Genomic DNA, 24,470 nt, shown 5'->3' with positions numbered 1-24,470 from the left:
GAATGCCATCCAGATCCCAGGCATCCGGACCCAGCCTTTGGGGATTGGGAGGTCAGTTCAGTCAGTCCAGCCTGGACCCTCTGGAACCCACCCTTGCTCCCAGAGAAGAGAAAACCACAGCCACATTAACTCTGCCCCTGAGGAGTTTGAAATTGAACCAAACTTCAATCCCCACTACCCCCACCTCACCCCTCAGCCCACCACCCACACACACTACAGGGCAAGGCTGGAAGGCCTCCCCAGACCCCATCAGAGCCTCCAAAAAGCCTAACCCAGCTCTGCCTGCAAACTTCAGTGCAAATTTACTCAGCTCCCTGGGGAGGTCCTTGAGCTGCAGGACAGACTGAAGGTCACAGAAATGGGCCAAGGGCCAGACAGACCAGAGAACAGGGATGGGCAAGGGCAGGGATGACCAGGGTGGGCCTGAAAGGGCACAGGCTCTGCCTCAGAAGGTCCTTCAGGAGCTATGACCCTCAGAGAGACACCTGGGCCCCAGCCCCTGACACCCCAGCAGGGGAGAAGGCCTCGGCAGAGAATCGAAACCAGTACCAAAGAGAGGGAAAACAAACTACCCACATCCAACCTCCACCCTATGCCAGCCACCTCCACTGCCCACGGGCACCCTCCCCTGAAAGAGAGAAAACCACAGGCCCACACCTCCAATATACCGAGCCTAGCCTAAGCACAGCAGAAAAAGGAGTAGGGGGCTGGAGCACCTGCAACCAGCCCCACACCCCTGCCCACTGGGGCCGCTCTCACCCTCAGAAGGTGCCAGGATCCCTTCCCCAGCATCAGTGTGCCTAGCTGCCCACACGTTACACCCCAGAGTCACACACCTAGAGAAAAAGGTGAGAGCTTTCTGAGCCACGAAGATGGGAGAAAGAACCAGAAGTCGGAAGGGTCAAATCTCAGCTCTGCCACTCTGCGTGACCTTACGCAAGTCTCTTAACCTCTCTAAGCAACTGTTTACTCGCCTGTGAACTGTCTACCTCAACAACAAGCTGTGCGATTTCAGACAGGAAGTCCTGGAAAGCACCCAGCCGAGAGCTTGGCACAGGGGAGGCCCGGGCAACTGGAGCCCTCCATCCCCACACCTCTTGCCACCACCTTGGTGCCCCTCAGCACTTGGCCTGCTGTCCCTTGCCTCACCCCACCCAGGGCAACATCTGTTGACAGGGCCAGGAGGGAGAGTTACCCATTTCCCAGGGCCTGCTTCCCTCAGACGGACCAGAGGGATGTGGAGAAAGGGATATTCGGGGTATGGGTGGAGGCCTGACCACAACCCTTTCCAAATTCCCTTCTTTCATTTCACAAACCAAAAAAGGGAAACCTTTGGATTTGAGGAGGGGAGAAGGGGAAGAGAAATATACCATTTCCTCCCCTATACTCAGGACAGAGAAGCAGGGGACCCCAAACCCAGCTGGGCCTGGCCCCAGCCTCCCTTCCTCATTCATTCTCTCTGTTCTCCAGGCTCCCCCGAAACAATGGTTCCCAAGAAATAGAGGTCAGGCAGTCTCAGAGGGGCTGAGAGAAGGGGAAAAGGATTGGGGAGCTTAAAAGAAGGGGAGACTGGGGGTTTCCTAAGCATTCTAGACAGTTAGTGAATCATATGCAAATGACACCCAGAGCTCAAGCTCAACTCGGGCAGGAGGGACTCCAGCCCTGGCAGAAACAAAGCCCTGCCGCCTTTGGACCCCTATCCCGCCAGGAGCTGGCCAAGCAGGCAGAACAGGGTAGATTCTAAACTAGAACCATTTACAAACTTTCCAGGAAAACACACTCCCATACATACAAAGCCACAACCTCTCCCCTCCCCAGCGCTTCTCATATCTGCAGACAGGGGTTGGGGAGCAGCGATGACTACTCGCCGCTTTTTCAAGGGTCTCCTCTGGCCAAGGCTCTCACCCCTCTCCTCCCTGGCAAGCCTACAATCCAGCCACTCGGGTCCTCTGTTTCCTGTCTGTTCACCAGGGTCTGGGCTGCAGGAAGCCCGGTTAGCCCAGCCTCATTATATTTTTTATTTTTTATATTTTATTTATTTATGTATTTATTTTGAGATGGAGTCTCACCCTGTCACCCAGGCTGGAGTGCAATGGCACAATCTCGGCTCACTGCAACCTCTGTCTCCCTGGTTCAAGGGATTCTCCTGCCTCAGCCTTCCAAGTAGCTGGGATTACAGGCACCCGCCACCATGCTCAGCTAATTTTTCTATGTTTAGTAGAGACGGGGTTTCACCATGTTCGCCAGGCTGGTCTCAAACTCTTGACCTTGTGATCCGCCCACCTTGGCCTCCCAAAGTGCTGGGATTATAGGCGTGAGCCACCGTGCCCAGCCAGCCCAGCCTCATTTTAAAAGAGGCTACCCTAGGAGGGCTGGAGAAGGATCACCTGGGGGTGGCTGGGATAGCTGGAGGGTGCCTCTTCCCCACCAACCCCACAGAACCCCAGGCCAGCCTTGCTAGAGCTAGGACTGGTTTGAAAATCTGCCCTAGTCGGTGCAGGCCATAAGCATGTCCTCCTGGGAGTCAGGGGAAGGAAGAAGCCCAGTATCTCACTTCCGGGTGCTACCACTGCCCACTGCCTCAAGACACAGTGCCTTGTCCCAAAAGAATAGGTCCAATGTCTCCAGAGCTTGTATAACTCAGCCCAGGGTTATTCCCCAGCTACAGAGAGCTGCAGGACCCCACAGGCCATAATCTCACTAGTGACTGGATACCAGGCAGGAAGGGTGACTGGACAATCCAAGCTCAGGGCAGTCCAGGTTTTAGGAGGAGGAAGTGGGGGTCTCTGCTGGTCAGGGTAGTGCTCCCAACTCCTCCATCCCCAGGGGCTATACCCCAGATCCCCCGGGGGACATGCTCAGGACCTCTGAAGCCCAGGGTGTCTGAGACGTCCACCTAGAACCAGAACTGAAGCCTCCCTACTCCAAGCAGCGAGTAGGTGAAAGGGCAGGGGGTAATTCAGGCCTCAAGAAGAGGGACCCACCCACAGGGAAGGAAAAAAAATGGGAAGAGGAAGAGATGAGCCTACCGAGGCCACAGCCAGACCACAGAAATGTGTGGACCATACACAGGCAGCTCTGTCGGGTGAGGGACCAAAGGGGCACAGACAAAAGGGGACCCCCTAGCTTGGAAACCACCGACCTCACATCCAGCCTGGCACGGGGCTTTCCCCACCCTCACCTTGGCAGCTGTCCCCCTCACCACTACCTCCTCTCCACGGTACCAAGCAGGAAACACAGTACTCTCACAATGGGGGGACAGTTTACAGAGAAACAGGCAGGGCCAGGGTGGGCAGATCGCCTGCAGCAGCCCCCGCCCCTCCCCTCAGCTCAGCCCAACCCTGAAACTGCCATATTCTGAGTCCCAGGGCAAACTGCCAGCTGGACTAGATGGTACCAGCCCCCTCTCAGCATCCCACCCTGGGGACCCACGCTGCAGGGAATCCAGGAATACACCCCCCCAGTCCTGCCTCAGGATATCCTTTTGGCTCTGACCCCAGACCAGGCCTGAGTCAGACTGTGCCCTGCCCCATAGCCCCCCTCCGACCCATTGACCACCCCCCCCAGCAACTTCCTACTCCACACCCGCCTACTCAAGTTGGGGCTAGAACTAGGGGGAATCTCTTCCCCTCTCCATCCCCAGCTGAACAGGGAAGCCCCCAGTGGGGTAGGGATAATAGGTCACAGAGCCCCATGGCCTTCCCTTAGAGAAGAGGGCCTGCCGGACAAGGGAGAAGCGGGTGCAGGCTGTGTGTGTAGGGGAAGGCATAGTCTGCAGAGCCCCCACCTCCCCAGCCCCAAACACATGCAACCTGGGACCCTGCCCCAGAGCCCCTTGACACTCCAGCCTGGAGTCCAGGAAGCCACAGAAACTCCCTGGGGAAGGTGGTTTCCATCGGAACACAGGATGGGAGCAGGCTCCAGAACTGTGTATGAGGACAGATAGGGAGCACAGAGGTTTCCTGAATGGGCATCTCTATGAGCGAGAGGAACCCTGGCCAGAGTGGACAAGGGCTGCAAAATCAGTCAGACTCACAAAGTCACAGCCAGATGCAGTCACAGTCTCCCCAGCACTCAGTCTGAGTAGGTGGCAGTGACTCCTCCCCACAGACAGAAGTCTGGGGGGTCCTGGAGAATCTGGAGCATCAGAGACCACACACACTCAGCCTGAAAGGACCCCCCAGTCAAGTCCCCCAAGTACCCCCCTAGCCTAGCGGGGAAGGGTAGCTCCTTCCCCACAAGAACCAGGGCTAGTGCCCATGGCAGACATCACCATGGCAACCAACAACAAACATCCCAGGAACCACAGTGGGACAGGAAGTGACAGCCACGTGACAGGAAGACCTTTTTTTTCTCAGTGTTGGGGGGTGATGAAGATTGTTTGCAGCCCCTGGGGAATCAGCTGTCCCCAGGTTTCTCCTACCTGGAGCTGGAGGGAAGGGGGACCACTAGGAAGGAGGCCAACCCCCCCTTGCTCTGCACAGTGGATCACAGGACTGACAGGGCTCTCCCTCCTGCCTGCCACTCATGGGTTCCCCCCCTTAACCCCCTTCTTTTCCACTTCCTGCCGTGACTGGAGATCAGAGAACTCCCCACCGCAGCTTCCCCTTCTCAAGTCTCGATTCCTGGGCTGAAGGTTTCACTGTGGGGTGAGGGACAGAGGGAAGGAGGGCTGAGGACCTGCAGTAGGACCCAGGGGACAGAGGCTCCGGGGAAAGGGCCAGGATAAAGCCACTCCAAGGTAGGTGTGTACACACAGACACACAGTGAGTGGGTCACAGTGACACCGCCTGCAGGGTACAATGACACATGGAGACTGCCTGACCTCAAGTAACTCTGGGGGGAGAGGGAACAGCCAGAGGACCCAGCCCCGGCGTGCCCCATTCTTGCCCTGTCCTGAGCCTCCACGTTCATCTCCGGCATCTACTGGCCTCCAGGCAAGCAAGGTCCCACTGTGCCCAGCCCCTGCCACCTCTCCCCTGCCGCCTCTTCCCTGCCACCTCTCCCCTGCCTTTTGTGCTGAGGAATCCCCCTCACTGCTCCAAGGTGCCTGCCCAGACGAGGGCACCTTGGCTGAAGGTGGGGGAATGGAACCTCCCTCCACCCCCCTCCCCTTCTCTGCAGATGTCCCAGACTATATTTAGCCCAAACCGGGCGGCCAGCCAGACCCAGACTCCCCACTGGCCCAGAGCTGAGCTCCCAGTTTTTAGGCAATTAAAACATTAACAGAGAACCACCCCCATCTACACACCCCCACACCCCCAGTCCTGCCAGGGCAGCACAGCTCTGAAAACTTGAAGGAAGGCAGCCCAGCTCTGCAGCCACAGATGGGGGTGGGGGTCATCGGGCAGGACAGGGGCATCATCCATAAGACCAGGTTGACACTTGGCGTGGCGAAGGGGAAGCCTTTCCTTGTTCCGGCAGAAGGGAAAGGCATATCCAGTTGGGGGGGCGGAGTTGCCTAGCTGCAGAAATTACACCTGTCATTCTGCAGCCCCCTCCCAGGCAAGCTCCAGTTATAGGGCTGGGGTTGGCAACAGGTGCGGGCCAGCCTGGCAGCAGCCTAATCCCCCCACTGGCTCCCCAGGCTGACAGTGGTGCCTAGAGGTCCAGCAGTGGCCCTTTGGGGCAGGATGTTAAGTAGGAGGAGGTGTCACTGGCCAGAGGGGTGGGCAGCCCATGGCCCTTCTGTAAGAGCTGGCCCTCATGATGTGTGCTGGAGGGTCTAGGGAAGCCAGGGAAAACGTAGTTCCATAGCACCTATTTCATTTCCCCATGATGCCAGGTGGGCGGGCTAGAGTGTGGGAGGTCTGTCTGCCTGCCTCTTCCTCCTCCTCCTCCTCTCCAAATTCCAGGAACAGGCAAGGGAGGCTCCAGTTGTGGGGAGAGAGGGAGAGCAAGCAGGCGGTCCCAGCTAGGGGGGAGCGAGGGGGGGGCGGGACTGGAGCGGGAGGCAAGATCCAGACGAAGCAAGAGACACCCACACCCGAGACACCCACACCCGAGCCAGACTGGGGACAGACACACCAATGCTGACACATTCTCACACTAGGCCAGGTCCCCACATGCTGCCCACCCTGTGGGGACACCCAGACACCCTTAGCCAATTCTGCCAATTCTCAGAATACTCCATGGACACACACGGAGATCCAGGCCCTGCCCCTCACCGCGCATCCCCCCACAAACCGTGTGGGCTCCAGACAGCAGCCAGAGGGTGGAGAGGGGAGTAGAGGGAGGAAAGACAGCAGGCGTCAGGGAGAATGTGCAGCCCTGGGAGCCGGGGTATCAGTTGCCATACTCCTTTCCCAAAACCCAGTAAGTCAAGACAATCCTGGTCATCTTGCCAGGGGCCCTGCCAGCTTCCCACACTCCCAAAACTACCAACACAAGATGGGGGTGGCTACTGAGCAAGCGGAGATTACCCCGCTTATTTGTCGTAGGGACAGGATTACCATCCCCAGATGCCTATCACCCCAGATCGCAGGCAGTGCTCCCAAATATTAATAGACCCCACAGAGGCCAAAACACACCCACCCCTCCAGCCCAGCCTAAGTCCTATCCGGCTCATGCTTCCAAGAGGACTGGAAACTGGGCATTGGGGTTTGTATTTTGGGACAGGCCCCACCCTCACATCACACAGTTCTGAGGACCATCCCACCTGAGACTGGAGTCTGAGCAAGGAGTGGCCTGGGAGGAAAGGTCCCAGAGGGCAAGAGTCAGCTTCCAAGACTAAATGGTTTAGGGGAAGGGGTGCTCATTAGCTGGGGTCTGGGTGAATGTCCCCAAAACAGAACTGAGGGGCCACTCCGACAATGTCCTCTCCCCCATACTTAGATGGGGTGGCAGGAACCACGTCATGGCACATGTGGGTGACTATGCCCAGCGGGGGAGGCACATGGGCGATCAGGATGGGGCTGCCCACAGCTGGCTTCCTGCCAGGCTGCCTCAAGGTTGGGAGTAGGAAGGGGACTAAAAAGGAGTCCCAGGGTGGCAGCTGGGGCATTTAGGGTCAGACTGAAGGGCTAGAGATTTAGGGGCTATAGGAAGGAGGAGGTGGCCAGGATTAAGCCATTCCAAGCCCAGGATCTTCTCAGAACTGCCACTGCATCTGTGCCACCGTTGTCAGTCTGATGGTGAAACCCCTGCAGTGACACCTCATGTACACTCACTCATACCCTCAAAATCCTTGCAAATCCAAGATCCTCAGCTCCCAAGAGGCTACTCCAGTCTGACCCTCCTGACCTCTCTTTCAGGAAACCACATGGTCCAGACTCCCAGGCAGTACTGATGTCCCAGCTCCTCCTAGCATACCATCTTTCACAGCCACAAACTCCCAGACTCCACAACCACCCCCTCTTCTTCCTCCAGGAAGAAGCATCATACAACCAACTCCAAATATTTTTTCTCTTGTTCCTCCCCCCTAGCCTCATCTCCACCCGCCCCCCCCCTCGGCCCACTCCAGGGGAAGCCCCAAGGCTCCAAGCCACCCCCACTCCAACCTGGGGCTTCCCCGGCACAGCCTCCTCATCGAGCCCTGTAGGAGAGTTTGGGGCCTGAGGTCCAATTTCCTAGCAAGACCTGGAAGGTCCTTACAGAACCACTTCCCCAAAACAATCTTGCCCTATGAAGACTGCAGACAGGGAAGGGTATAAGAGACATCCCAGAATGTCCTGGCCAGGAAAGTGAGGAGAGGGAGTGTCAAGGGCAGAAGTGATCCTTGGGGTAAGCAGCAGGGCGTGGGGAGTTGGGCGGTGTTCTCAGAAACAATCCTTTCCAAGAATATATACATACACATATGTGCACACAGCCATCAGACAGAAGGCAACCTGGTTACAGAAGACAGAGCCAGAGGGGGCAGGAGGTACCCTTCCAGGCCATCACACTGGGCATCCGATCCAAGACAGGATGGAGGGTGCGGAAGCATCTCCAAGGCTGGGGAGCTCTTCTGTCTGGTTTCCGGATTAGTTGGTCCCCATCCCCACCCTAACACATTGGAGGCCTGTCCTTCGCAAGGAGCAGCCTGACAATAGGGCAGTGCCCAGAGAGAAGATGAGGGGACATAGCCAAGCTCATATCCCAGCCGCCCCCCCAACCCCACAACAGGCTCACACACACATCTGGCCAGCAGCTTCCAAGCCTCGTGGGTGGCACCAGGTCCCAGACACCCTCAGCAGAGCAAAGTCCACCAGTCTATTCCGTCTTTCCCTCACCCCAAAAAGCTCCCACACCCCATGGTGGTACAAGACCCAGGAACACCCCTACATACATACTGCACTGGCTCCTGCACCCAATTCTGAGTGAGTTCCCCTCACTCCACGGGGGACACCAGCTGAGCGGGCCCCGCCCCCGGCCGGCTCCCTCTGGTGGGAGTGGGCCCCCTGGCTGATTCTCCCCAAACCACAGGGCAGCTCAGATAACAGGAGGGAAAAAGAGAGGGGGCTAGTCCGTTGAGCATCCGATCTCTCCCCAAACAGGTTTGAAAGCCTTTTTGTTTTGCTTGTTTTTAAAGAGAAAAAGAGAGAACAGGAGTTCCCAGCGGTGGTTCTGCAACAGCTTGAGCGCGGGGGACACGCGCAGCAGACGGCCACAGACACCTCAAGGCTGCGCGCGAAGACACGGCGCAGGCAGACGCACAGACGGGGCTCCCCCACCCTGGACACGGCGGCAGCGAGTTGGGAAGCCCAGGAAACCCCGGGTTCCGTCGGAAGCCTCCCGGCACCCAGTCCCCTCCCGCAGCGCCAATCTGGGGCAGGACATGGGGCCCCGACGCCTGTGGGAACCAGGGGCTCCCCAAAATCCCCGGGGGAGGAGTTACCTCGCAGCCGGGGACGCAACCCGTTCGGGGTGCCCGCGAGCACAGCGTCTGCCCTAACCCGGCGCCCTGGTGCTGCTCGGCATCAGGGTGCGGGGTCCCGGGAGAGGAGCCGTCCGGGGGGCCGCGGCTCAGGGGCGCGGGGCGACGGCAGCGGCCATAGCGAGTCACGTGCGGAGGCTGAAACTTTACCCGGAGCCCCAGACTGAAGGGGCGGAGGGTACGGAGCAGAGGTGGGGGGAGGCCTTCTCCCTCAGGCCCGCCCCTGCTCGCCCACCGACCAATCATCAGTCAGGGGCGGATCTACAGACTCACGCCCGCCCCCGCCTCTCCTTAATAGACCCCGAGAAGGGCGAGTCTTAAAGGAGCCGCTCCTAGCTGAAGACTAGACCGTGGGAATCCGGGAGAATCCCTCCCTCAGACCCAGAACCGAAGATTCAGAGCGACAGGGGGGGTGAGGTTCTGCGGAAAGAATGAAAATAGCGCTCGGTGGAGAAGACCGCAGCGTGTGGTATCCTACACTCCTTTCCCCCCAACCACACACACACCCACACCTAAACCCGAGAAGTGAGGCGGCGGCGTAACATGGAAGTGAGTGCGGTGACTCCTGCCCTAGCTGTCAAGCCCTTGAATCCTATAATTATAATCCTCTTCCAGGGACCAGCTGGAACTGAGAGCTGTGTGACCTTGACCAAGTCACTTCCCTTCCCTGGATCTTAAGTATCTCAGCTGCAAGAAGTAAAAAAAAAAGAGTCCAGGAGTAGATCTCCCGCAAGTACATCTCTTCTTTCCCCAAACACCTTTCCAGCTCCAGTGGGTCCTAGGAACTCTGGCTCAACCCAACCCCGCAACCCCCCAACCCCCTTAAAGTACTCTTCTCAAAGGGCAAGACTTTTGGATCTTCCAGTAGGGGCGCCCAGGAGCACCCCTCCGTGCTCAAAGACTCAGACTCAAGCTTCTCTCTCCCGAACAAGTCTGGAGAAGCCAGGAAAGCTCTTGTTCATATTCCAACTGGACAGGATCTGAATCACCCTCCATCTGAGAGACCCCAGTCCCCAACACAGTCATGACCCCGCTCCCAGCCTGCTGCTCTGTTTGGGAGGATCCTGTCCCCATCGCTAGCAGTCCACTGGCGAGCTTAGGGGGAAGCAGAATCGCTTAGGGAATACTCCCCTCTCGCCCTGTTCCCAGGCAGAGAAGTGGCCACGAGTGCCCCCACAGAACTTCCCACTGGAAGCGGAAGTGCTGCACTCCCAGGCCTCCAGCCCAGTGAGGAGACTCTCAGCCTGACTCGGTGGCAGAGCTCTCAGACCCACTGGTCCGACGGCGGCCGCCGCTTTACAGAGGAAAGAGAGGCCAAGAGCAGGCACTGGGTTTTGTCTACGGTCGCACCAGTTGCAGAGCCGGGTCTAGAACTGAAGTATCTGATTGTCCCTGGCTTTAGCCCAAGAGCCGTGGTAAGGTAGGACAAGCCAGGATGGCGGGACGCTCTGCCCTGAGGGCCGGCGCACGGGAAACTGCCCCAGCAGTGCTGGGCCGCGCTTCCCCAGGCCCCTTCCCGCCCGCTGGGCCGGAGCTGTCTCCCGCTCCCGTCTGGATTTCCGTCTGCCGGTGCGAACCTCCCGCCCAGCCCCTCCCGCCCTGTCCTGTCCAGATTCATCCGCAAACATGCGCTCAGCCGGCAGGAATGCGCCAATGGCTCCCAGATGTGGACGCCACCGCTTAACCCCTTACCCCCCAGCCGCGCTCCCCCAAGGGCCTTCCAGCCTGAGCCCCGACAACAGCAGGGAGCTCTGCCCAGGTGAGAACCAGCCCAGGACTGGAGTCAGCGCCAGCCCACCCCCAGTGCCCACAGGCATCTCCCAACCTAGATCCTACCGGTCTTCCTTCCTTGAGGCTAGAGGGGAAGGCTCATGGACACAAGAATGCAAACATGCATGCACATAGCTACACTGCCTCCCAAGTGGGACGACCTTCAGGTACACCTGCCATCATAGGGTCAGGCATCCTGGTACAAATGCATTTCCACGTGCACATTCAGGGCAGGGATGTGTACACCCCCGACGCATGTATGCACATCCACGCATGAACAAGTACATTCAAACACATTTGTGCACAGACAAGGGCATGAAGCAGAGGGTGGGGCACACTTCTACACAGGCACAGAAGTAGCCCCATGTGTGGATGAGAGAACAAATTCATACACACAAACCCACCCCCCGCAGGGGTCAGACACTCAAACAAGACCAGCACCCATGTGTACAAACACACAGCATGCACATCTTTGGGGCATTTCCTTCCTGCCCAGGGCAACAAGTACCACCTGTCCAAGGCCCAGCCCTACTCAAGCTTGACTGCAGAAGGCAGGAGAGGTCCCCAGGTGGGGGATCAGGAGTCTTCAATCTGCAGCAGCAGCTGAACTCCAGCTGTGCTGGGCTCATAACAGGGCTTCCACCACCCCCTCCCACCAGGGACCCTGATGCAGGAGGAGAGAAGGGTACCCAGGGAGCAGCAGGAAACTAGCAGAGAGAGAAAAGCCACATGCTCAGGGGCGCCTCACTCTTTAGGAAGGACACTCCTTGGGGCCTACTATTTCCCTGCACACAGGAGATAGGCTGGGGGAGGAGCCTGAGCCACTGGTTTCCCAAGAAAAGGATCCCTCTTCAAACTAGAGGAAGCGAAGGAAGAGTCTGGACAGGTACCAAGGCCAGTGGCAGTTCTCAGTAGTCAAAAAAGATAAAATATAGCTCTGAGACACCCTAGGAGGGCCCACACTTCTAGTACAACAAGGCTGTCCTTTACAGCCTGTGGAAACTCCTGAAGAACAGCATTAAGTGATAGTCCAAAGAGAGGATGAGAAGCAATTGGCCCTCCAAGACCACCAGGATGGTGCGGGAGTTTGTTGGAACCAGCTCCAGCTGACTCCTCTTCCCCTCCCAAGCCTCCTAGCTCATCCCAAAAGCAGCTCCTCCCACAAGTACCTTAATAGTCCCACTCCATTTGATTCTCACAGTCCTGAAGGGGCAGGCTCCTGTTGCCATTGTACAGATGAGAAAACTGAGGCTCAAAAAGAAAATTGCCTTCCTCAAGGTCATACAGCTTGTCAATAGCAGGGCTGGGATTCAAACCCAGGCCAGGTATGGTGGCTCACACCTTTAATCCTAGCACTTTGGGAGGCCAAGATGGGACAGTTGCTTGAGTCCAGGAGTTCAAGACCTGTCTGGGCAACATAGCAAGACCCTGTCTCTTTTTTGTTAAAAAAAAATATATATATATATCCCAATCAATGTTCCCTCCTCAACTCTCCCTTCCCCTACTTACTCTAAATCAAATATCTATCACTCCACTCTGTGCCCTGCTACCTCTTCCTTCACCCCTCAGTGGATCACAAGGGAGAAGCGCCATCCTTGCCTGGCTCTGCAGGTTTATGGGTGGGGCCGGGACATGCCAGAGGGAGATCGGAGAAGACACTGGGGGCAGCACACATAGCCCTCCACCCCCACCAAAACGTGGTGCCCACCTGCCTAGCAGGCATGGCTGGGTGACTCAGCTGCATCCGGGGGAGATGCCAGGGCAGTGACTCACCTACCGAGAAGAGCTGAGCCTGGCACCTTGCCAGCCCCAGGACAGAAGTGACTTAGTCACCACCGAGACTGTGATGCCCAGCAGGCACGGCCCAAGGATTGGAGACAGGGGCAGACTGTCCCTCCGTGGTTACATGCGCCCCCTGGTGAAGAATGGGCCTCAGCATTTTGGGGCCAGCAATGTCTGTGCCAGCCCCTGCCCCCTCACCACTGCCCACCCCCACCACACCAGGCCCTGCTCCAGTGCCAACAAGTTTTGTGAGACCCCTGGGCTGCCCTGCCCCCACTGCAGCCTGCCCATCACTCACCACCCACTCTCCCACCTGCCCCACCTCCTCCTGCCACCCAAGTTGTACCCAGGCTGTGAGTCTCCTTTAACATGTCCTGGCAAAACTCCCTGCCCCCACAGCCCCTCTCACCCTCTCCCCCCATACACACATGCACTCATACACACTTCTGCCAGCCTTGTTTCTGCCAGCAGCTGCTGAAGTTGTTGAGCAGGAGGGAAATTGGGAGGGTGGGGTGCAGGGATTGAGTTACCAGAGCTGATGGGGTGGGCTGTCACCCAATCCCTTCCCCAGCTAGTCTCCACCCCCACCCCACCCCTCTACCCACAGTCTCCCTCACCCACCTGCCTCCCTCCCCACCTCTGGCTGGCAGCCTACTGCCCTTTAAGCCCCTCCACCTAAGCTAGAAAATAAATGTTCAAGAGTATTTGTCATGCTAAGACCAGCCCAGTATATGAGAGAGAGAGAATGAGACAGAGACGAACAGAAAGAGTAATTCCTGTGCTCAGTGCTCTGGCTACAACCACTAAATATGTGTATGTTGAGCCAGAAGGGGGCTGAGCAACTCCACAAGTCCCAGAAGAGTTGGTGGGGCCCAAGGGGAGTTGACAGGCTAAACAGCCTCAATCCATTTGCACTATTGATTTCTCACACACCACAGTAGGCCTGATGGGGGGCATGATAAATCAGCCCCCCAGAGACACAGAAACTGAGTGGAGAGAAGGGGAGGGGCTCCTACAATACAAATGGTGGTGCACCATGACCTGCTTGGTGCATTGGGGGTGGGCAGCAGAGGAATAGGAGATGTTGAGTGGCATGAGGCAGGGTAGGGGAGAGGGAGAGGGTGTAATGCCTGTCTGGAACACCTCCTTCCAGCTGGGTCTGAACTAATTTGAAGGAAGAACGTGGGGGACAGATGCACCATGTGTGGCTACACAGGCAGGGCCTTGAACAACCCCAGGGGGTGCCATTCGCATCATAATCTATGGAATGGTTCCCCCTGCAGCTGTGCAACATGGTGGCCTTTGGGGAGAGCCTAAGGCAGAAGACAGAAAGCAGACTGAATTCTGAGGGACCACAATTCTCCACTACGTTTTCTCCCTATATACACCCCAACTTGCCCCAACTTTCCCTGCCTCCAGGCCTCAGAGGGGGCCCCCTTCTGACTAGTGATCAGAAGCCAGTAGTAATCTTCCCACTCCTCAACCCTGCTCCCTTTTTTTGCTGGGGAGATTGGCAAACAGCCACCATGACCCACAGGTCCTGGGCAGGGTAGGAAGAGGGCTCACAAAGGGCTCTAGGAAGTCTGGACGTCCCTTCTGTAAGGTGTCTCCTAGCCCCACAGCTCACCAGCCTGTGAGCCTGCTGGAGCCTGTCCAGTATCTCCATTCACACCAGTGGCCACAGGCCACCCAAACAAACCCAACTCTGACCTCCTTCCAGCCTGGACACAGACTCTCTCCACATGGAGACTTATAAACAAACCAAGCTGGGATTTACAGAGACCCTGCACAAACAAGCAGAGGGGAAAATGGACCAGGTGTGCCTGGCTCATGGTCCTCCTTGCTGCAGTAGGGGAAGGAAGCACACTGAGGTGTAGTGAGGAACCATGACAACAGAAAAATGGTGCAAAGGGAGGGCCTAGGTTCAGGTCTCAACACAGCCAGTGACTGATTGAGTGTCCTCTCTAGGCCTCAGTTTCCTTCTCTGAAAGGGGAAGGGATTGCCTAGGTAGCCCCTAAAACCTCTTCCAGCTCTGAGTCCAGTTGGATAAAGAAAGCCCTGAAGGGTGCCAGGACTCTTCCACCCACTCCAGCCCAGCCCGGCCCATCTACCTGGGTCAGGTCCCTCTGGGTAAGGTCTTGCCCCTGCTCCCCATGCCTCCTTGTTCTGTCTTCTGCCCCTCTGGCCCTTCCTCACACCTCTGCCTGCCTGCTTACCCTCACCTTGGCAAGCCCCTCTGCCTGCCCCGTGCTGCTCTGCACGTCCCTCCTGCCAGGGGACTGACCAACTAAAAATAGTCCCTGCAGCCTTTCTCGCCCACAGCTGCCCAAAGAGCAGGAAACGAGGGGGGCAGGGAGGCCCATGCCCTGCCTTCCCCCAACTAACTCCCAGGTCAGAATCTTGTCCAGCACTCCAGCCTGGGGCTAGTGCCAACTTGGCCATCCTGGGGGCATCCCACACCCCTTCCCTAGGGGGAGGCCTGCCCATAAGTGCCTGCAATCACAGAGCTGCCCCTACCCTGTGGGAGGAGGAGAAAGGAGGCAAGCGGTCTAGAGGGAAACCTTCCCAATTTCTGACAAATCAGTGCCAACCACATTGTGGGCACCCAGAGGGCAGGGCCTGGCTCCACTGACTGGTCTTTTGAGGGCAGGAAGAATTGGCGTGGGGAAGTTTGTGACAGTTTCCTTCATCCTGGCCCAACTGGAGGGAAGACAAAATAGTGCCCCAGCCTCAATTATGTTAGTCCCTTGCTCCCCAAAACCAGGGATTTCGATAGCCACCCCCAGATATCATGGGGAAAACAAGCTAAAAAATGAGAGCAGGAGATGTAGGCTTCTGTAAAGACAGAAGCCTGGAGGCAAGAATGGGCCATGCCTGCCAGGCTGGGCATGTGCTGCCCTCAAGCTGAGTCAGAGGCTAGGAGGGAGAAGCTGGGGTGCTACAGTGCCAGAGGCTACTGTGCCCCCACCCCTGTCCCACCTGGGATTTCTGACACCTCCCAGCCCTAGGGGAAGGCCCTCCCCACACAGAAGGAAGGAAACCAGCTAAGCGACTCTCTGGAGCCCTGCAGGGGAGCCCTGCACCACAGGCGGGTGGGAAACCCAGGAGTCCTGGCGCCCAGCCCAGAGAGAGTGAAATACCTTGGAGGGGAGGAAACAGCCCAGATTGAGGCAGACATGTGGCACCCCAGAAGCTCCCAGATGTGACCCACAAGGAGGTACTGGCCAAAGGGTCTAGAGGAGGCAAAGTGAACACATTTCTGAACAAGAAGAGAGAAGAAAGTGGGGCTATGGGAATGGGGTGGCGGGGGTCAGCCTGGCTCATCGCTGTCCTTTCCTCCTTGTCAGAGTCAGAGACACTGACATTAAGGTCATCAAATATCAACCAGGTCCTCAGGACCTTGGTGTGTTTCCTCCTCTCCTAGTCTCCAGACCTCAGCCTGTTCATTCCTGAGCTTCCTCTGGCACCCCTTCCTTGGGGCCAAGCCAAGTAAGAAATCAGCAGGCCCAAGGTGGTGCTCGGGAGGCCGGGGCAGTGCCAGGGGCAGTCCTCATACCATCCTCCCACTGGCTTCCCTCCCGCCTGCTCTTAGCCGCCACACATATCTCAGCTGTCGAATCCGATTAGGGCTCCTGCCCAGTGAGCCGGACAAGGAGGCCACTGGGCAGGGGAGAGAGAGACAAGGACGCCAAGCAGGGATGGCAGAAGGAAGGTGGAGACATGGCTCAGGGGAGCAAGTATGGGGCCCCAGAGGAAGAAATGCCTGGTGGAGAGATCTGTACTCTGTGACCACAGGTGCTCTGGCAACAGCTACAACCTGCATTAGGGGAATTCTGCAGTACCCAGGGCAATAGCCCTGCCTGGTTCCTCCATCCCCCAGATGGGCAAAGGATGGGGGAAGAAAACTGAAGGCAGAGAGATTGACCTAGATTTAGGAAGAGGATTCCATCCTAGATCCCCCCAGCCATTACTACCGTTTGCAGTGAGCTTTATGATACATTCTCTGTATGGTCTTGGTGGCAATGTCCCTGCTTGCTACTGATAGCCATTTTTACAAATGAAGAAACTGAGGCTTAGCAAAGGGGAAGACATATATAAACACACATAGTTAAGTAACCAGGCTAAGTCTCCAGTTCAGTCCTCTGATTCCCAGTCCACTGCTCGCAGTCAGAATCTCTACTTTCCTTCTTGGATCAAGACCAGAGGGAAGTCTGAAGCCACTCCATTATCCACCGTGTCCTCCAAAACCAACCTTTAGGGGACCCAGGGAGTCATGGAAGAATGCAGAGCACACCCCACACCTAGACAGAGCTACCAGATGGGGACATGCCACCCACTCCTACCACACACTGAGAGCTAGAGGAGTTCCCTCAGTGTGACCAGTCTCTTCTATCACCCCCTCCCCAGTCTACTACCCCCAGAAGCAAGATACACACTCACACATGGTAACTCATACAAGATGTACACCCTTCCTGTAAACCCACCAAACCAGAATGACATGCCCTAGATCTTCAGAGAGCAGGGCCTGTCTGCCCACCACAGGAGAGAAAAATAAGCCACTGTAAACAGTAGGTGCCATCTAGCCCTCTCCCAGAGAGCCTGTAGTGGGGCAGAAGCTTGGGGACCTCGTAGCTCTAGAGAAACACCAGGAGCCTGGGATTCTGAAAGCCAAGGAGCTCAGGAAGCTGGCAAGGCTGGGTGACCTCCTCAATCTGGTCTACACTCCCTTCCCTAGCCATCTGGACTGAGCCTGTTCTGGCCTGGGCCACACTCTGGTATCCCTCCCCTTCAATGCATGCAGCCACCTCTATCCAAAGCTTCTAGCTCTTACAACCACATTGTCTCTACACACACACACACACACACACACACACACACACACACACACACACGGGTGGGGTGGGGGCTTCTGCAGCAGGTGTTGAGATGTTGACAGCGATGGGGGCTCTAAGCTGAAAGAACTTTCCTAGAGGAAAAGGTCACCAAAATGCTCACAACCTCCACTACCCTCCAGCAAAGCCTTTAGCCACCCAAGTGTGAGATGAACCTGGAAGGGGACATTAGTTCCCCTACAAGGTGAGTAGGGAGTGGGGGCAAAGTCCTGAGTTCTTTGGGCGAGGAAGCAAGAAAGAAATCCCTCGGGGAAAGCTCAGGTCTCTCTCTGGCTCTCTCCTCTGTTACCCCAGCACTTGCCAATTCTCCAGTCTAGGTGAGGTGGGGGAAGGGGTATTAGGCAATACTGCAAAGGAGGGTGCAAGGGCGTGGGGCCTGGGCAGACCTTCCCCCTACTCCCCACTCTTAGCTAGAGACCGGGAACTGCCTCAGGAGGAGGGTGCAGGGGGCTCTGAGCTTTCAGACACCCCACTGTTCCCAGGCTCCCACCTCCCAGGACTACAGTGAGCGACGGGAGAGGAGGGATGGGGAAAGCCAGAACTGGCGAGAGGGAAACGGCTAGATCAGAAGCAGAGGCCAGGGTCAAAGGCGGCCAAAGAAGAATTGGGAAGGGGTGTGCATGGTCCTACCTGCTCAGGTGTGTGCTGGCAGGGGGGCGATGGGGTTCCCAGGAGAACCGGGGAAGCCCTCTCAGCTCGATTCAGGATTCCCCCCTGCTTCTGGGTTAGGCTGCTGCAAGAGGCACGGGTTCCCGTTGGGTCCTAAAGCCCACTCGTCAAGCAGAAGGCTCTCCCCGCCCTCTTCCACTGGGTCAGCCGGCGCAGAGCGGAGGACTGATTGGGAAGAAATAACCCACTGGAAGAAAGATGGGCGTCTGGTCGTCGGCTGGGGACAGGAACAGTTCCCTGTCTCAAATACACAGCATATGGACAACTTGAGGATAGGATGGCATGAAACAGGAGAAAGTAGACATTTCTTCCTGCCTGCCCTGAACAGATGGATTTAGGTTTTGGTGCTGGAGGTGGGGTTAAGATCTCTTTCCCTGCCACTCCTGCTAAGGCATTCGGCTAGAGGTTTTGGGAAGGGAGCATTCGTTTGGTTGGGCGCTCACTTTTGTCCTCTTCCTCATGGACTGCAGGAGTCCCTTCATCCCTCCCAGTTATTCCCAAGTGCCTAGGATGCCATCCAGGGGGAAAAGAAAACAGATTTTCAGCATGTAAAAAGTGCAGGCTCACTTAGATGGCAGCTGGAAACAGGGGGGAAAAGGTAGGACCAATGTATGTGTACCTGGGAATGTGTGGGGTCTGCAAATGTACATATATAGGCAAGAGTATAAACAGGTGGGGTTAGGGAAGGAGAAAAAAACAAAAAAGGACTTTGGGTTACATCTATTACTGGAAATGGTGACTGGCAGTGGAAGAACAGGATGCAGAATCTAGAGGTCAACTAGTGCCCCTACCCAGCCCTTAGTAATGTCCCGAATCTTTATGACCAGAATAAACAAGTTAAAGAGAGAATATTTTCCTAGATACCATTTAGGATAAATCTAGGGGCAGAGGGACTTCAATACAACAGATCAACTTCAAGGTCAGTGATTCGGTTTAGTATAGCCAGTCTTCTCAGTAGCTCAAAAGGGAGAATTCAGGTTTGGTGGGCTACATGGGCAAGAGAAAGGTGGATAAGAATTCTGAAGTTGTGGATTGAGAACATTTTGCAAGGAGAGTTGCACATATCTCTAGCAGCAGAGCAGGGAAAATGTCATCAGGGGAAGGGCCAGAGGAAGTCAGGGACAGACTTGAGGGGAGAGGGCATGGCCTTTGCCTAGAAGGGGAGAAGACACCAGCAATGCCTCCACCTCTTTCTGTCTTGCAGGAAGAACTGAGTAAAGGAGCTGGACTAAGGATGGAAGGCCCCAGGGTGGAGTCCATGGGGTGAGTTTAGGTCAAGCCTTTCACCCTAATGTGCCTCAGTTCTCTCCCAGCTGTTAAACAGGGCTCTTCGTTCTTCCCAGGCAGTTAATGAGTGTTTACAAAAGGGTTTGGAGATCCTCAGATCTCAGCTGGGCCACCACTACAGTTATAAAGTTCAATAAGAGCTGAGTGTTATTTGGGGAGGAGAGAAGTAGGGGAAGAAGAAAACAGACTACTCTCTTACAGACTAAGGATAAAACTAAGCTCAGAGAGAAGCACAAGCCTAGCTGCCACAGGATATCCTTGTGCCCATGGATGGAGGTCACCCCACCCCCCATCAACCACCACCAAAGGCCGGCCTCCAGCTAGCTGTAGGCAGAACTCAGACTAGCAGCTGGTCTTCATTAACTCCAGCTTTTTCACCCCCCACTGTGAACCCACAGCTTCTACAGGCCTAGGCTAGAGGGGGCTGCCCTAGCCCGACCTTGCAGCTGACACTGGGGTGGGGGGCACCGCACCAAAGGCCAAGTTACCAGCTGAAAAGAAAGTCGAAGCAAGAGTCCTTTTTCCCATTGGGAGCAAGAAGAAAGCAGTGTGGGGGTGAGAGGGTGGAGGTGGGGGAATTTAGGGCAAACAGCAGGCAGTGAAGTCAGCTGGATTGAGGCCCAGAAACCCCCACACCCTGGGGCCAAGTCTTACTCTAGCTTTGCTTTCAGCTTAAGTCTTGGCGAGGCCCCAAACTAGGGAAGGCCCTGGTTGCCCCTTTCCGCCTCCCTACCCCCACACTTATTAAATACACATTTTATCTCTCAGCATCTTCATTATCTTAACTGAAGGAGACAAGCAGTGGATGGCGGCAGCAGAGAGCGTCAGGAGAGGGGGGCGGTGCGGGGAGCAGGCGCACCCTTGTTATAAAGTGCTGATCTAGCTCTTTCAGGCAGTGTGGGAAACAGAGGAGGGATCAAAGGGAGTGAGGCTGATTCAGAACTCAATTAGAGCTTTTTAAAAAACGAAGCTGGCTCTCTCCTTTTGCCAGTCTTCAGCCTTTACCCAAGCCCCTTGCACCCAATTAACTTCCACTGCCAGTGCCTTGGGGTTGAAAATCAAGGGGAGGCCAGAGGGCACACCTTCTCCCCTTACAGAACACACTGCTTCCAAGAGGAAGACCTGCACTGTTTGTAGCTTAAGAGAAGGTATCTTAGAAAGTACCTTATCTTTTCAGGAGGAACCTGAGATCACAACTTTCCCCAAGTTAAAAAGTGGGATATCAGGCAGGGCACAGTGGCTCACGCCTGTAATCCCAGCACTTTGGGAGGCCAAGACGGGCGGATCACAAGGTCAGGAGATCGAGACCATCCTGGCTAACACGGTGAAACCCCGTCTCTACTAAAAATACAAAAAATTAGCCGGGCGTGGTGGCAGGCACCTGTAGTCCCAGCTACTCGGGAGGCTGAAGCAGGAGAATGGCGCGAACCCGGGAGGCGGAGCTTGCAGTGAGTCGAGATCGCACCAGTGTACTCCAGCCTGGGCGACAGAGCAAGACTCCGTCTCAAAAAAAAAAAAAAAAAAAAAAGTGGGACATCAAAGATGGGCTTCTCCCTAAACCCTTGCCTAGAGACCCAACTTCTAGCCAATCTAGCCACACTGCGTAACATCCAGACAGGCAGCTCTCTTGCCAGCCTGTAGGTGAGACTCTTCCCCGCACAGCCAAAGCGTCCCACCAGCAACATGGAAGTTGCCTCAAGCAAAATGCCACTACATCAGAGGGAGTGATTGGAATGCATCTGTGAGGCTAATGCTCCAAAACTGTGCCAAGACACATTTTCTAAGACAGAGCACCCTTGTTATGCAGAGGCCTGCTCCACCTTTGTGCAAAAGTACCAACATTTACCTTCACCTTAGAACTGTTCTCAGGCCGGGCGCGGTGGCTCATGCCTGTAATCCCGGCACTTTGGGAGGCCGAGACGGGTGGATCACGAGGTCAGGAAATCGAGACCATCCTGGCTAACATGGTGAAACCCCGTCTCTACTAAAAAATACAAAAAACTAGCCGGGTGAGGTGGCGGGCGCCTGTAGTCCCAGCTACTCGGGAGGCTGAGGCAGGAGAATGGCGGGAACCCGGGAGGCGGAGCTTGCAGTGAGCTGAGATCCGGCCACAGCACTCCGCCTGGGCGACAGAGCGAGACTCCGTCTCAAAAAAAAAAAAAAAAAAAAAAAAAAAAAGAGCCGGGCGCGGTGGCTCAAGCCTGTAATCCCAGCACTTTGGGAGGCCGAGGCGGGCGGATCACAAGGTCAGGAGATCGAGACCACAGTGAAACCCCGTCTCTACTAAAAATACAAAAAAAATTAGCCGGGCGCGGTGGCGGGCGCCTGTAGTCCCAGCTACTCAGGAGGCTGAGGCAGGAGAATGGCGTGAACCCAGGAGGCGGAGCTTGCAGTGAGCCGAGATCGCTCCACTGCACTCCAGCCTGGGCAACAGCGTGAGACTCCGTCTCAAAAAAAAAAAAAAAAAAAACTGTTCTCAACATGGAGGAAAAGGCAGCATCTTATTTGGTTAATTTATCTGTTCAGCAACTATTGAGTACCTACCAGGTATTAGGCACTACGCTAATTGCTAGGGACAGATACAAATGTAAATGAAATTTCAATCTTGGCTCTCTTTTGTTCTCCCTCAGCAGTCAAGGTTAACACCTCTCAAGATATTTAAAAAATATATAACCAGCCAGGCATGGTGGCTCAAGCCTGTAATCCCAGCACTTTGGGAGGCCGAGGCGGGCGGATCACGAGGTCAGGAGATCGAGATCATCCTGGTTAACACAGTGAAGCCCCGTCTCTACTAAAAATACAGAAAAAATTAGCCGGGCGTGGTGGTGAGCACCTGTAGTCCCAGCTACTCAGGAGGCTGAGGCAGGAGAATGGCGTGAACCTGGGAGGTGGAGCTTTCAGTGAGCAGAGATCGCACCACTGCTCCAGCCTGGGTGACAGAGTGAGACTCAGTCTTACAAAAAAAAAAAAAAAAAAAAAAAAAAAAAAAAATATATATATATATATATATATATATATATATATAAAAAACCGAAGTCACAAAGTCACATCTTATTCCCAACTTCTCATTCTTATTGGTGTATCTGCTTTCTGTCTTTTACTTTTAGAGACAGGGTCTCACTCTGTCACCCAGGCTGTAATGCAGTGGTGTGATCACAGCCCATGCCGAGTTGAACTCCTGGGCTCAAAGCATCCTCCCACCTCAGCTTCCCGAGTAGCTAGGACTACAGGTGCATGCCACCATGCCCAGCTAATTTTTAAGATTTTTTTGGTAGAGAAGGGTAAGGGGGGGGTCTCACTATGTGGCCCAAGCTGGTCTCAAGCTCCTGACTTCAAGTAATCCTCCCGCTGCTGCCTCCTCCCAAAGTGTTGGCATTACAGGCATGAGCCACCACACCTGGCCTGATGTATATTCAAAGGGACACTTAGTAAAGATAGGGAGGAATGCAAACGGGGGGCTCAGAGAGAATAAGGCTCTGCCAACTTTTTGATCCCTGGGTAGATTGGACTTCACACATTATTTTTTGACAGTCTTACTCTGTCACCCAGGCTGGAGTACAGTGGCATGATCTCATCTCACTGCAATCTCCACCTCCCAGGCTCAAGCAATTCTCCTGCCTCAGTCTCCCGAGTAGCTGTGATTTTAGGTGTGTACCACGGTGCCAGGTTAATTTTTGTACTTCTAGTAAAGACAGGGTTTCGCCATGTTGGCCAGGCTGGTCTTGAACTCCTGACCCTCAAGTGATCCGCCTGCCTTGGCCCCACAAAGTGCTGGGATTACAGGCGTGAGCCACTGCACCCGGCATTTTTTTTTTTTCTGAGACAGTCTCACTCTGTCGCCCAAGCTGGAGTGCAATGGTGCTATCTCGGCTCACTGCAACCTCTGCCTCCCGGGTTGTAGTCATTCTCCTGCCTCAGCCTTCCAGTAGCTGGAATGACAGGAACACGCCACCATGCCTGGCTACTTTATTTTAGTAGAGACAGGGTTTCGCCATGTTGGCCAGATTCGTCTCAAACTCCTGACCTCAGATGATCCACCTGCCTCGGCCTCCCAAAGTACTGGGATTACAGGCGTGAGCCACCACGCCCAGCCTGGACCTCACACATTCTTGCAGAGTTAGCTAGCCACAAGCAAGTCTCCATTGAGCCAGAAATGTCTGTGGCAGCTCTGGGGTTGAAATACACACCAATTTATTTTGTCTATGCTCTTTCCATGGCAATATCCAATACTCTATGGAAGCTTAATCAGCTTCCTTGGGGTGGGGGTGAGAGATAAACCAGGATATAGACAGACACTTCATCACCTTCAAAAGGAAGAATGTAGGTCAGCATCTTTGCCACTGCTCTAAGTGAAGCAGCCTATAATCGTGGCAAAAACTGCTAACCACAAGCCCATCCCATCCCATCCCACTAAAACTCCTACCACCTTCCTGTAGCTCTCAGCTTCAGTGAGAAAAGCCAGCAAGGAAAGGGCTTTCTTCCTCAGCAGTCTGAATTACACTTAAGACTTTACTGACAAACATATATCAGTTTTTGCTCCCACAAGGGCAGCGGAAGCCAAGCAGGGACACTAAGTCTGCTTCACGCATCACTGACAGAACCAATCCTGTTCCAATTGCTAAAGTCTTAAGAGCAGCAATGACCTAGAAATTGACAATGAGGGGAGAAGTAAAGAAAAGGAAACTAACAAATCAGTAGACAGAAAACCCTATTTCCAAAACCAGGGGAAAGAGAAAGGAGATAGAGGGGAAACAAATTTGGCCCCTTCGAATCTACCAATGTGATTTTGGCTGGAAGCCAGGGAGGATACATAGCAGCCCCACTGCGAGTCAAGCCGTGTTCCTGACTCAAGCCCTACAGTTAAGATGAAGGCGCCAAGCCTCAAACACAACGAGGTGGGGAGGCTGCTCCTTATTGGGCAGGATCCTATTGTGGACACAGAACAGACAGCAGCTGCCCACAGTGTGGAAACAAACTGTAAAGCAGTCACGTCTCTTAAGGCTGCAGCATCCAATAAAATGTAATTTAAATCAAGCTTCGCATCTGTTCTCAATCCCATTCAGTCTCTGCTCTCCATCAGTCTTTGGACAATCTTTGCAATTATGCCTGTTAACCCTTATACTCCCAGACACTTTCCAACCTTCTAGGTATAGAACTGTGTTTCCATGTTCAAACTGCCTTCAGAGGGAATGAATGCTCTAGTAAAGGAGTGTGA

At 55.1% G+C, this 24,470-nt stretch overlaps 1 protein-coding gene and 1 long non-coding RNA gene across 6 annotated transcripts in view; one reads left to right on the top strand and one right to left on the bottom strand.

Annotated features, from left to right (window-relative positions):
* Positions 1-18,036, bottom strand: part of RARA (retinoic acid receptor alpha) — a 47,899-nt gene extending 29,863 nt beyond the window's left edge. Inside the window, exon 1 of one of the 5 annotated variants that reach the window (XM_015119582.2) lies at positions 17,930-18,036. The gene's annotated coding sequence lies outside the window, so the exon portion shown is untranslated. Of the gene's footprint in view, positions 1-836; positions 973-8,815; positions 9,102-17,929 lie in introns of those variants that run through there. The other 4 variants (XM_015119580.2, XM_077971579.1, XM_077971585.1 and 1 more) reach the window with 4 other exon arrangements.
* On the top strand, positions 4,754-12,158 carry LOC144335690 (uncharacterized). The gene is made up of 2 exons (XR_013406749.1): positions 4,754-4,937; positions 8,510-12,158. It is a non-coding gene; the product is annotated as an uncharacterized LOC144335690 (long non-coding RNA).
* Positions 18,037-24,470: the final 6,434 nt, after the last annotated feature.

The sequence above is a fragment of the Macaca mulatta genome, chromosome 16 (genome assembly GCF_049350105.2).
Source record: "Macaca mulatta isolate MMU2019108-1 chromosome 16, T2T-MMU8v2.0, whole genome shotgun sequence".
NCBI classification, from domain to species: domain Eukaryota; kingdom Metazoa; phylum Chordata; class Mammalia; order Primates; family Cercopithecidae; genus Macaca; species Macaca mulatta.
Note: the sequence above shows the minus strand (reverse complement) of the source record. Positions and strands in the feature narration are given on the sequence as shown.